General features: G+C 38.2%; 1 protein-coding gene and 1 non-coding gene across 12 annotated transcripts in view; both read right to left on the reverse strand.

Annotated features, from left to right (window-relative positions):
• The window catches only part of LOC105494308 (signal induced proliferation associated 1 like 1), a 410,938-nt gene that overhangs the window by 328,855 nt on the left and 68,597 nt on the right, over positions 1 to 13,486 (reverse strand). The window lies entirely within an intron of this gene.
• On the reverse strand, positions 8,392 to 8,462 carry LOC112428968 (small nucleolar RNA SNORD56). The gene has a single exon (XR_003021048.1). It is a non-coding gene; the product is annotated as a small nucleolar RNA SNORD56 (small nucleolar RNA).

Below are 13,486 nucleotides of genomic sequence, written 5' to 3' on the forward strand. Positions count from 1 at the left end.
GAAGGAAGGAAGGAAGGAATTCAAAACTCATGTAAACTTTATGTTGCAGCCTAAAACTGTTTACAGTATATCAAAGCCAAGGCATGTAAAGTCATCCTCTAAATACAATAAGCAGGTGGTGAGAAGCACAATCAAAAATAAATCTCACTAGATAAAAAGGGAAAGCATTTAATAGACAACCGGACAAGGTGAAGAGTCTTTTTAATTAAAAGCTTTTTAGTTACTTTCTTCCACCTCCCGGATTTGAGTGATTCTCCTGCCTCAGCCTCCCGCATAGCTGGGATTACAGGCACACTCCACCACCCAGCCAATTTTTTTATTTTTAGTAAAGGCGGGATTTCTCCATTTTGGCCAGGCTGGTCTTGAACTCCTGACCTCAGGTGATCTGCCTGCCAAGTGGCCTCTCAAAGTGTTGGGATTACAGGCGTGAGTCACCGCGCCCAGCTACTTTAGTTACTTTCTTTATGAAAAGTGATCAGGTGCTAATGAATTCAGCATCTGGCATTAGAAAGACAAGAAGTCATCCTATAGAATATCTCAATGAAGAATGCTGAATAAATTCATCCACAGGCACTTGTTTCGTTCATCCTACTGCATTAAGCTCAAGTTGTCCCAACACAACTAACAATTATCCTTGAAAATTTAAGGAGAATAGCTCAGCTTTAAAACAAACTTAAAATCTAGAAAAGAAAAGAAAAAATATATTACTTCAACTTCAAAAAAGGGAAAATCCTGAAACATATTGAAGAATTTCTTTGTAAACTCCTAGATAATGAATTTTGGGTAAAAATCAATATGGCTTATTAAAAATAAATCCCCCCCAAGGTAATCTAATTTACCGTTATTGAGGCAACCCTCTTATCAAGGGACCACAAGAATTGTATTTCTTAACTTAAATATTGATTTGACAATGTATGAAGACACAAGAAAGGTGTTCTTCCCAGAAAAGCATATCCCAATGGTTCTTCGACCTCAAGTCATAAAAATTTTTCTTATTCTTCCTTTCCCTGCAATTCTAAACAAAATTTCTGCATAGACAGAGACAAGCAAATGAAATGACTGAAAAAAGGCCAAAGAAGTGATGACAAGATGTCAGTGGCACCCATATAATCATTATATCCCTTGCAATATATGTATACAGCATTTTAGAAATTTTTACAGGTTAGTTATCTTCATTTTTGAGGCTTCTCCATCTCAGCTGAAGTTCATCTTCCCAGCTGCTCAAGCCAAAAACCTACAATTCATTTACATTCTTCTTTCACACCCCACATCCATTCTGTCAAGACCTATAAATTCTACCTCCCAAAGACCATCTCGACTCCTTTACTTCTCTCCATCTCCACTGTCCTTCACAATGGCTGAAGTCACTATTAGCTCTCGACTAGACAGCTACCCCCGATTCCTTATTAATCTTCTTTCTACCCATGATTATTTTCCACAGAGTAGTCAGACTGACTTGTTAAAAGGTTAGTAAACTATATCTTATTATTCCCCTGCTTAAAAGCCTCTAACGTCTTCCCATGGCCTCAGTTGTCAAGAAATGTGAAGAATGTAAAACTTCTGCCCTACATGTGAGCTAACAAGTTAGCCTGCCACACAGCTACATGGATGCCTGCAGAAGACATGAGACTCCAGGGTCAGAGACAAAGGACATTATTACAGCAGTAGCAGTGGCCAAACTATCAGTATTTTTTCGTGCTAGTCCCTTAAGCCTCAATTCCCACCAGGTGACACAAAGAGAACAAGATGACATCAGCACAACAGCAGGTTGTGTCACAGAAGAGTAACTCCAAGCTTAGTGAATTGACATCTTTTGTAATGGGCAATAACCTTGCCAGGCCTTTACCCCAAAAGGGACATTCTCTTTCTCTTCCAAGGCCATTCACGATACAAATCATCCTTGAAAAGATCATCCAGAAGGCAGACAATCAATGTAGAAACACAAGAGACAAGTGGAGAACTGTCCCCCAACATTAGAGTAAGCGCCAAGTTTCTTGCTATGGTCTGTAAGGATCTACATGATTAGTTCTTTCTCTTCCATTTCATCTGGAACCTCTGTCTCCCCAGCATACTCACTCTAGCTCCACTGGCCATCTTTGATGCCTTCCAATGAGCTAAGTTCTTTCATGCCTCATGTACTTTGCCTGCACTGGTCCTTTTGTCAAAAATGCTCTTTGCCTAGCTTAGGTGTCAGTTCCTCAGAAGGACCTTTCCTGGTCAGTCTATCTACTTAAGCAGCTACCCTCACTTATTACCTTTTTACCACTTTGCTCACTCATTCATTTGTGCAATAAGCATTTACTGAGCACCTGCTATGTACCAATCATTGTTACCACAGGCACAATAATTATTTTTGGTACTTGTTTATTTACTGAGTCTTCCTCAAGGTGAAAACCTTGTCTTTTTATTCATCCTTAAATGCCTAGAGCTTAAAATTATGCATTCATTAAAAACTTTGTTGAATAAATGAACAATTATTACAATACCAAGAATCAAAACATTTGCAGATTGGTATGGGAAAGCAACCTGACACTGCACAAGTATGGAATTGGAGCCAGATGTCCTAAATTCAAACCCCAGAATCATCATTTAATGGCACCCAAGGAATCCTACTAAGTTCTTTGTAAAATGAAGTCCTTTCCTACCTAACTCACAAAATTATTGTTAGGATCAAATAACAGAATTTAAATGGAAGCCCTTGCAATGCTAAAAGTAATTCAAGACCTGTAACAAGTTAATAGTTAATATACGCCTACTGTGAGGCTGGTCCTACTACAGAAACTTACAATAAAAATTTATAACTTAAGCGAAATTAGAAAACACTTTGTTCTTTAATAAATTTGAAGGGGGAAAATGGTTCTTCCCCCATTACCCTAGGCTCTGTAACCCAGGGTGGAGTGCAGTGCAGTGGTGCAATCTCTTATCACTGCAACCTCCACCTCCCGGGTTCAAGCAATTCTCCTCAGCCTCCTGAGTAGCTGGGACTACAGGCGCCTGCCATCAAGTCCAACTAATTTTTGTATTTTTAGTAGAGACGGGGTTTCACCATGTTGGCCAGGTTGATCTCGAGCTCCTGACCTCAGATGATCTGCCCACCTCGGCCTCCCAAAGTGCTGGGATTACAGGTAGGAGCCATAAAAGGTGAGTTGCCTTTACCTGATCTTGATCCTAAAATACTAAAAGAATGCTTTTTGGTTACCAAAGTTATTTTTAAGCAAGCCAATCCAATGCAAATTTAGAAAAAGTTGACTATAGTTATACCCCTGAGTGCCAACCTTCAAAACAGAATTTCTAGCTTTCTGGCAAAAGTTATGAATCTATAAATTTTAAGTATTAATTTACTGACTTTAACTGAAACCAAAACAGTCTTTTCACTGTGAGGTGGGTGGGTGGGTGTGGGTGTGTGGGTGTGTGGGGGTGTGTGTGTGTGTGTGTGTGTGGTCAAGGGAAAGTAAGCTTCATCCTATTATAGATACAAAAGAGTAGTTTCAGAGGAAAGGCACCAGGTGGCCTACAGGAGGAAATACAGTCATCATACTGAAGAGTGAGCAGAGGACTGGGACTGGCAACTAGACTACAAACCAGACCATCAACTTGGACAAGCTGCACAGCTGGCTTGAGCTCACCCATCCACAAACTCATTTTCTATAACTTCATGATAAAATTACTCAGAATTTAATTTTGAAGGGTACTGCTTCTATAACACGGAAGTATAAACTGATAAAAAAACGACAGCCATTTTTAAAAAGCAGAACGTGAAAGAGTATGATAAAGATTCTTTTTTTTTTTTTTGGAGACGGAGCCTCAGCCTATCGCCCAGGCTGGAGTGCAGTGGTGTGATCTCGGCTCGCTGCGACCTCTGCCTCCTGTGTTCAAGCGATTCTCCTGCCTCAGCCTCCTGAGTTGCTGGGATTACAGGTGCCTGCCACCACGCCTGGCTAATTTGTTTGTATTTTTAGTAGGGACGGGGTTTCACCATCTTAGCCAGGTTGGTCTTGAACTCCTGACCTAGTGATCCACCCACCTTGGCCTCCCAAAGTGCTGGGATTATAGGCGTGAGCCACCAGGCCCTGTCAAGATGCTTTTTATATAACATTTTTCAAACTCATTATACATATATCTAAATAACTAACAGGTACACTGTGCTAGCAAAAAGAAGGCATATGAATTGGTACTTCTAAAACTTAAAATCACAAAGAAAATATTAAATTGAGGCAGAGAAGTACATGAAAAGTCTGTTTGGCACTGCTATGAAAGACACCCAGTTTAAGAAGAATGGAGACAGATGATCTACAATGTACAAGGCCCTATCTCTACAAAATAAAATTCTAAAACCTAGCCAGGTATGGTGGTGTGCACCTACCATTAATACAATGCCATTAATACACTGCCTCTTGATTATAAGTTAATTTTCAGTGTGTTCCCAGCACTATATGAATGAATGAGACTCATTATTTCATCTAATTCCTTACAAAGTAATTATTAGCCATTTTTTTTTTAATTTGAGAAAAGACTCCTAAGAGTTAAGTAACTTGGCCAACGTCATACAGTTAACTTAATAACAGGACAAGCAGTGATTCCACCCTAAGTCACTTGATACAAAGCCTAGGTTTCTACCATTGTATTATGCAGCCTCTACCTTACAGTATTTACAATAATTGTAATTTAGGCTTAATTTATAAATTATTAGTTTACCATTGACAATGTTACATAAAAATGCATGTTATTAACAACAAACTGATAAAATGTTTATTTTATATTTTTTCAGAAAAAAACTGGAAAAATACACAAGTAAAAAAAATCTTACGATATTTATGAGTGATAAGATTACTGGTAAATTTATTTCTATTTCTCTCGGTTTTCCTTAATTATGATATATAACTTACCAAAAGTTAATTTTTTTCTTAGCATTCATTTAACATTTTATATTTTTAGTTATGCCTATCTACCTTAATTAAATATAACTTTTGCTAAAAATATTGGGATAAATGGGAACACTAACTGAGGAAAGTAATGTAAAGAAAAATGTTTTAGAGCACACACAAGCTACATTTCAGGACAGGTATGTTTCTTTCTGTTTTCTGGAACCTATCAAAACTAAACTATGATTGTAAAACATGATAAAGTTTAACATAACTGCAGAGTTGAAGAGACGAACAACAAAGAAAAATACGCCATACAATTATATCAGACAGCCTTTAAGTAACACTAAAAAAAAAAAAGACATAAAAAAAGCCTTTTTATTTTATATTTATGCAAAAAAGAATAAAGATAGTAAAAGAGGGGCATTCAGAATCCCATAACTTGGAGGCAATGTTCAAGGAAAATTACTAAAACCAGCCAAGTCAGTGTAACTTGAGAAGAACACCCTTGGAAACTACAGCACGAAATCTTCTTGAAAAAATATAAGTTTTAGTGACTCTTCAGGCATTTGAGCAGATTAACAGTAACTGAACAAACTACTTAGTGGCTCTGAAATGTTGTTTAAGCTAAACAACAACTCAGACCATGAATACTCACAAGCAATCAAATTTACTTTTTAAAATACATACTCTTCTCATTTTGCTCAGTGACTCCATATCATGTTCACTAAACCTCTTTGGAAGCACTGCTCCTTCGTTGTGGAGGCTGCAGCAAGTGCAACCTGAAAATGGGAGGTACATAAATTTCATTTCCCTAAAGGAAACTACCACTCTACTACTCACTGAGTAATCTGACAAGAATTTAGCATCTGTCTTAGAAGTCATCAAGTGATATGCACTCCAATAGAAGCACAGGATCAGGAGAGCAGAAAAGGGGACCTTCAACTGTTTCCAAAATGCTTTAAGACCTGAAGCAAATATGACAAAACATTAAGACCTGATGAAGCTGGAAGGCATTATATTATTCCTTATCCTTTCCAGTTTGTTTGAAATATTTTAAAATTAAAAACAGTAATGTTTAATATGTATATATTGACATAGATATTAACATATATAACAATATATAAACATATATACATATGTATATATTAATATATACACATATTAATATGTGTATATAACATATAACATATACATATTAACCTGTATAATATATACATATTTATATAGTATATAAAATATATAATATATGAAATATATAAAAATATATAATATATAAAATATATATATTAATATGTGTACATATTATACAGGTTAATACAACACTCATTCCTCCTAGTATATTTGAATCAATTAAAACACACATACGATCTCAACATCCCTCCAGCCTTATCTGTGCCACTTGACCACCCAAGGCAGCCACTGCTGACGTGAATACCAAACATTTCCTAGGATTCAAGTTGCTCTTTTGCAAAGCATGAATTCATAAAAAGTGCCATATGATAGGATTAAAAAAAATAATTCTTTTCATTTACTTTGGTAATGATGCCAAAATAGTCTTAAGTCCCCTGAGATGGTTTATGTGGATGCCTTCAATCCACTTTTAAAATGAAAATACGTAGGTTTACTTCTTGAAATGGCACAATTCCAGAACAGATAGTTCTAATCCCCCAGAGAAAAGCACAGGTTCTCAAGGCACCTTACAAAGTATGCCACCTACTTTTCACACCAGAAAAGTCACTTTTGGTATTAAGATGACAAGAAGATATATTTATGGCAAGCTCAGACCTTTAAAAAGTGAGTTCCTGGGCTGGGTGTGGTAGTGCAGCTGATGCCTGTAATGCCAGCACTTTGGGAGGTGAAGGCATGTAGGCAGATTGAGCTCAGGAGTTTGAGACCAGCCTGGGCAACATGGTGAAATCCCAACTCTAAAAAAAAAAAACAAAAAATACACTTTGTGAGGCCAAGGCGAGTGGATCACTTTGGGTCAGGAGTCAGAGATTAGGCTGGCCAACATAGCGAAACCCCGTCTCTACTAAAAATACAAAAATCAGCCAGGTGTCATGGTACACACCTGTAATCCCAGCTACTCGGGAGACTGAGGCAGCACATTCGCTTGAACCCGGGAGGCGGAGGTTGCAGTGAGTCGAGACTGCACCACCGCACTCCAGTCTGGGTGACAGAGCAAGCGTCTCAAAAAACTAATAAATAAATAAGAAGAAGAAGAAGAAAAGGTGTGATGGTTTACACCTGCACCTGTAATCCTAGCACTTTGGGAGCAGAGAAGGGAGGATGGTTTGAGGCCAGGGATTCAAGAACAGCCTAGGCAACACAGCAAGGCCCTATCTCTACAAAATAAAATTCTAAAACCTAGCCAGGTATGGTGGTGTGCACCTGTGGTCCAAGCTACTCAGAAAGGTAAGATGTGAGGATTGCTTAAGCCCAGGGGTTCGGGGTTACAGTGAGCTACGATGGTACCACTGCGCTCCAGCCTAGGCAACAGAGAAAGACCCTGTTTGAAAACAACACAACAAAAGTGCGTTCTTAACTGTCTTCTCACTGAAAGAACCACAGCCTACATTTGTATGGTGCTTTTGACTACATGGGCAAAAGTCACTACATGGAAACTACTCTCATTTATAGGAAACAGATGAGGTGAATAATACAAACATCATCAACTGCCTCCCTCTTCCCTTCATTAGATTTTAAGAAACATTTGGTTAGTGACAAAACAAAAACTTGAAAAGCAGAAGTTCACAGCTGAAACAGGACCTGAATATGGATCAAGGAACATGTTATGAGCATCATAGTGGTCAGTCCTAAATGACATGATTTCAGCTGTATGTTTCCTTATTCTCAAAAATCAGTGCTAAACTTACTTGCCACTCCTCAATGAAAGTTGACATCTATCTCCACCCTCACCAGCCAAACAGGTTAGATTTTAATTAAGGTGCAATTATTACTTTATTTAAGAATATGTACTTACTTTAATTCAAACACTTATGAAACATCTATTGGGTATAAGGTTCTGAGCAAAAAGCTGTGGAGCTCCAAAGATCACAATGATCTTGAACTTCCTTTTGAAAAGTTCACAACCTAATTCACAGGAAAGGATATGTAAAAGCAGCAAGGACACAAAGTGTAAGTAGGTACCACTTCAAGGACAGCAAAAGAACACAAAGTCCTACTTTGTCCTTACTATCCATGTGGTATCTGTCATCTAGCTTTGGCCTCACCCTTCAGAAAGCCAGGGAACTCAAGTGCCTGCTTCAACATCATTTCTGGCACCCATGAACTTGTGTGCTATCAATCATTATGAGATTACAAAGATGATCATCAAATCTCAGCATCCCAAGAGTGTCAGTCACAAAAGGTGTGTCATTCAGAGTCACTGCTCATGTGTAAATATCCACTTTTAAATACAGGGAATACATTAATCTGAATGAAACTTGGAGGACTTGTAATTCTATCAGGTAGTTTAAGTGAGTACTCAATTTATTAATGCAAAAGAAAATGCTACAATTCGTTTTCACTCAGACCCAAAGTATCAACATTTACTAGGTGAGCTGCTGTTGACAAAAAATATTGCCATGATTGTAGTGAAAACATAATTTTACATATAAAAATAGTTCAAAACTTCCAAATAACACCTGGAACATAATAATCTTTGAAAATTAGTCTAAAGAAATGCAATTACATTTTGGTTATTTAATTCCAGTTAGGCCATCAACCTTTCAAGAAAAAAAGAAACTCTGTGGTAATTTGTCACATCTTATAAAAGTCAATTAAAAGTAGAACACAAACTCTGCCACCTAAGATGCTAAAAATGCCTCACTGTGTACTTATATAAGATGTACAAACAAGATAAAATAGTGGCTTTTATAATTAAAAGTCTGCCTGAACAAAAGAAATTCTGAATACCATACTTGGCAACTAATACTAACAAAGCACTACTCCACTAACAACCAAACTGCAAAGAAAATAGTTCATTTGCTGGAAGCAACTAGAAGGGCAAGGAGAGAGACTGAGGCATTGGCACTGGAAGGCTGGAACCATTCCACGAAGTTTTTAAATGACCTGCTCAGGAGCTTAACTTAGCCTGCAGGCAGTGAGCAGCTACCAAAAGGTTGATTAGAAATTCTCACAATCAAAACCATATGTGCCTGTATGCACGCACAAACACACACACACACACACGCACACATTATTCCCTGCCCACCCTAAAGAAATACTAGTAATAAGACACTATTTTATATATATATATACACACACACACACACACACACATATATACATACACACACACACACTAGTAATAAGATTGCTGCAATTTTTGAGGTGAGACATGACTGGGATCTGAACTAGGGTAGTGGAAATAAAGAAATGAATGTGGCCGGGCGCGGTGGCTCAAGCCTGTAATCCCAGCACTTTGGGAGGCCGAGACGGGCGAATCACGAGGTCAGGAGATCGAGACCATCCTGGTTAATACGGTGAAACCCCGTCTCTACTGAAAAGTACAAAAAACTAGCCGGGCGAGGTGGCGGGCGCCTGTAGTCCCAGCTACTTGGGAGGCTGAGGCAGGAGAATGGCGTGAACCCGGGAGGCGGAGCTTGCAGTGAGCTGAGATCTGGCCACTGCACTCCGGCCTGGGCGACAGAGCGAGACTCCGTCTCAAAAAAAAATAAAAATAAAAAAATAAAAAAATAAAAAAAGAAATGAATGTAAGAGAGACTGAAGAGATAAAACTGACAACACACGGAAAACAATTACATGTCATGATGGAGGAAAAATGGGACCAAAGTCAACTAAAATCCTTAGCTTAAAGGACTGGAGAAGATGGCTGTACTGTTGTCCAAAGAAAGAAACTGCACCACCATAAAATAAATACACTATTCTCAAAAACAGTATTTCTATCAAGATTACATTTGACCTTTGAAGTCATTAACAGTTATCTAGAACAGTCAGAATCATCCATTAGCCACACAGAGCCCAGTCCTAGAAAGAGACTCAGCTCCAAATGGGCGTTTTGAAATTTGTCCATTTAGTTTACCTTAAAAACCGTCAGGAAATAATTTAAATTTATCAAAAAATATAAGATATTCTACAGAAAAAACATTCCACAAATGGAACTAACTCAAGATTCTCCATAATGAATAGCATTTGCTCAATGAATTTTATAACAGAATCTAATTTTAATGCTCTTGTTAAAAGAGTTTTAGCATTAACTCGTTACATGGCATTTTAAAATATAGTAAACCTTTTTAAATGACACATGTAGCATAATATATGGTAAACTACTAACAATGCTACTCAAAACAACACAAAATTATAGATATACAATGTAATTAGGGTTAATGCCTAAGAGCCAAGAAAAAATTTTAGCAAAAAATTATACCAGTTTTACCATACCACCTTCTTAATATTCAACCTCAGACAATTGACCACTTGGACCAAATTGCTTTGCAGGACATGCTTGTTTCTAAAGATTAACAGACTGATCTTAAACTGAGAAAAAACACACAAACCCAAGTCAACAAGTCAAAGTACAAGGGTAAATGAACAAACAGGGGACAACAGTTTGCCAGCAGCATAAAAATCAGGTAAAAATAAGTGGGGCAAAAGAAACAAACACATTTTGAGGGTCTGCTAAAAGTCTGGCACTGGGCTGAGAAACCCAAGTGAACTGATTTCAGAACCCAGACACTCCCCTCTACCCCAAACTCACTATATAATAAGTCTTTAGATAATTGGGTATAAACTTCAAGAGGGCAGAGAAGGCTTGGTAACCAGCATATTTATGGGATCTAGAACAGCACCTGGCACAGAGTAAGTCCTCAATAAATATTTACTAGATGCATGCATAAATGGATAAGTGGCTAGATGGCTGAAGAATGGATTTTTTTTTTTTTTTTAATGATCTGGACCATGCATACAGAAGGAGATCCTGACACCTTAAGCAAGAGAGGACAAGAAATGTTCTCTAAGCTACTATGTTCCCTTCTCTAAGGAGCACAGGACATTACAGTGGAATGTAAAATGCATGAGCTCCATCATCAGACCTGCATGGGAAGCCAAGTTTCAGATGTACCCTTACTTTGTCCCTGGGCAAGTTACTACTCGGTGGCTGAAATATGTAGACTAATTCCTTAATCTTGAAGTTGTAAAAAGCCTTAACTAAAATAACATATATAGAGTTTCTAGCAAGTACCTGGCACATAGTTTTCAAACTTAGTAAATATAAATCCCTCCATATACTGGGCCAAAGGAAACAACACTGGTGCTGACACAGTCCTTGTCTTCAAGTCCACAAGAGGAGTCTCAGTGAAAGGAATCCAAGTGTGGTCTACAGCAGGACCAGCTCTTGAGTTTTCAAGAGAGAGGGTCTTGTTCTGCCACCCAGGCTGAAGCGCAGCAGTGCCATCATAGCTCACTGCAGCCTCAAACTTCTGGACTCAAGTGATCCTCGCACCTCAGCCTCCCCAGTAGCTAGGACTACAGGCAAGCCCCACTGCGCTCGGCTAATTGTTTTTTATTTTTTGTAGAGACAGGGTCTTGCTATGTTGCCCTGGCTGGTCTGACACTTCTGGCCTCAAATGATCCTCCTGCCTCAGCCTCCCAAAATGCTAGGATTATAGACATGGCCACCACACCCAGCCTTTCAGTCATTTTTAACCACCAATCCCAAAGCCTCACTCATCATATTATGTAAGCAGCATAAACAGTCATGGTATGAGCCTATGTAGAACTCAAAAAGGAAAGTGGACTCTGCCAGTCCAATGAAACACAGAACAAAACAACACATGCTCTGTGCCTGACAATTTCACCCTTGCCAAAATTATGCCTATTTTTCTTTGTTATCATGTCAAAACTTCTTTCTTGAAAGTATTTGAAATGTATTTTGTAGATCTGATGAAATTATGAATCATTACAAACTCTTTTTAAGAAAAATTTCCTAAGGGCCCTCTCCAAACTAAGAGACCAAAATAACTGCACATTTGGCTATAATTATGCCTTTGTACATTTTCTCTTTCTTATTTCAATAGCATCGCATTATATAATGCAGCCCCATTATTAAACATGACAATAACACCCAAATTTTTTTATCCATAATTGAAATGAAAAGAATTTTTTTAACAAGCTCTAATATAGCTTCTTCTTTTGAGTTAGTATTAAAACGAATCACATAAATTATTTTAACTGTCCTTCTCCTTACTGCTTATCCATCAGGTGAAGTCAGTAGCAGGTCACCTCAAGTTTATCTTAACTTTAGATGGTACCTTGGGCACATTATTCGACTATAAACTTCAGGAATATCTACAATGTTTTTTGCAATAGGAATCCACATCACTTAATTCAAACATGATTCCAAATCACTAAACTCAAATACACAGTTAAGCAGTTTGTTTTTGGATGAGGTCATTTTATTCACTGCTGATTTTAAATGAACATTACAACAGATGTATATAGCAGGAGAGGCTGGAGAATAGGTGAAAAGATCTGAATAAAGGAAGACAGTCACACCAGAGATGTTTCTCAAGCAAGATAGTTCTCTCTTATGCACAAGATCTGAGTATCATTCACCAAGTCTAGAGAATAATACATAAATGCAACAGGAGATTAATGACGTAACATTCCGGTAACTTCAAACCATTTTCTAGTTACAAAATAATAGCAATAGGGGGTTCCAGTTAATGAATGGACATTTGGAAATTAATGCTGTATAATTAACTGGTGAATGGAGAAATTTAAACTAGGGTAATAGGGGTGGCACACCCTGTTTTGATTAGAATCAGCCAGAAGCTATGAGAGAAAGGATGAGTGCCCAGTAGAACAACTCTCTTAAGAGATCTAGGCTGATATGTTAGCAGGGGATAAAGAACAAAATTTGGGTAGCAAGTCAACACCTTCCTCTGCCCTTGCTGGCTTTGATAGTGCATACATCCCAAGAAGCTTTCTGAAGATAACAATGCTGCCCTAGCAATGCAGCCACCTAGGAACAGGATTTGCTTATTCTACTATCAAGTACTTGTCTGCCTGAAAATTTACTTCTCACTGCTTGTTAACAAGTGACTTTCTAGTAGACATCAATGTTCAAAAAATTCTGTTTAAGCATATCAGATTTTCCAGGATCTGATCAGCCCTGGATAACCAGACCACTGGTGTTACTGAACTACAAAGCTATTATTTTTTTATTTTTTTAGAGATGGGGTCTTGCTGTGTCACCCAGGCTTGATGCAGTGGCATGATCATGGCTCACTGCAGTCTTGACCTCACAGACTCAAGTGATCCTCCCACCTCAGCTTCCCAAGTAGCTGGGACTTCAGGTACATGCCACCAATCCCAGCTGAAGTTTTTTTGGTGGGGTGTGGGGAAGATAGAGACTGGGTTTTGCCATGTTGCCCAAGCTGGTCTTGAACTTCTGGCCTTATGTGATCCTCCTGCCTCAGCCTCCCAAAGTGCTCGGATTACAGGCATGAGCCTACACGCCCAGTCACAAAGCTATTATTAAAGCAAGTCCTGCTAGCATGAGTGTGGTCCAGTAAGATTTTATAAAACAGCTTTGGCAAACTATGAGCTCCACACCATATCAGAACATAGTCTGTTCTTCAATTGTCTATAGTGTG

The sequence above is a fragment of the Macaca nemestrina genome, chromosome 7 (assembly GCF_043159975.1).
Source record: "Macaca nemestrina isolate mMacNem1 chromosome 7, mMacNem.hap1, whole genome shotgun sequence".
NCBI lineage: Eukaryota > Metazoa > Chordata > Mammalia > Primates > Cercopithecidae > Macaca > Macaca nemestrina.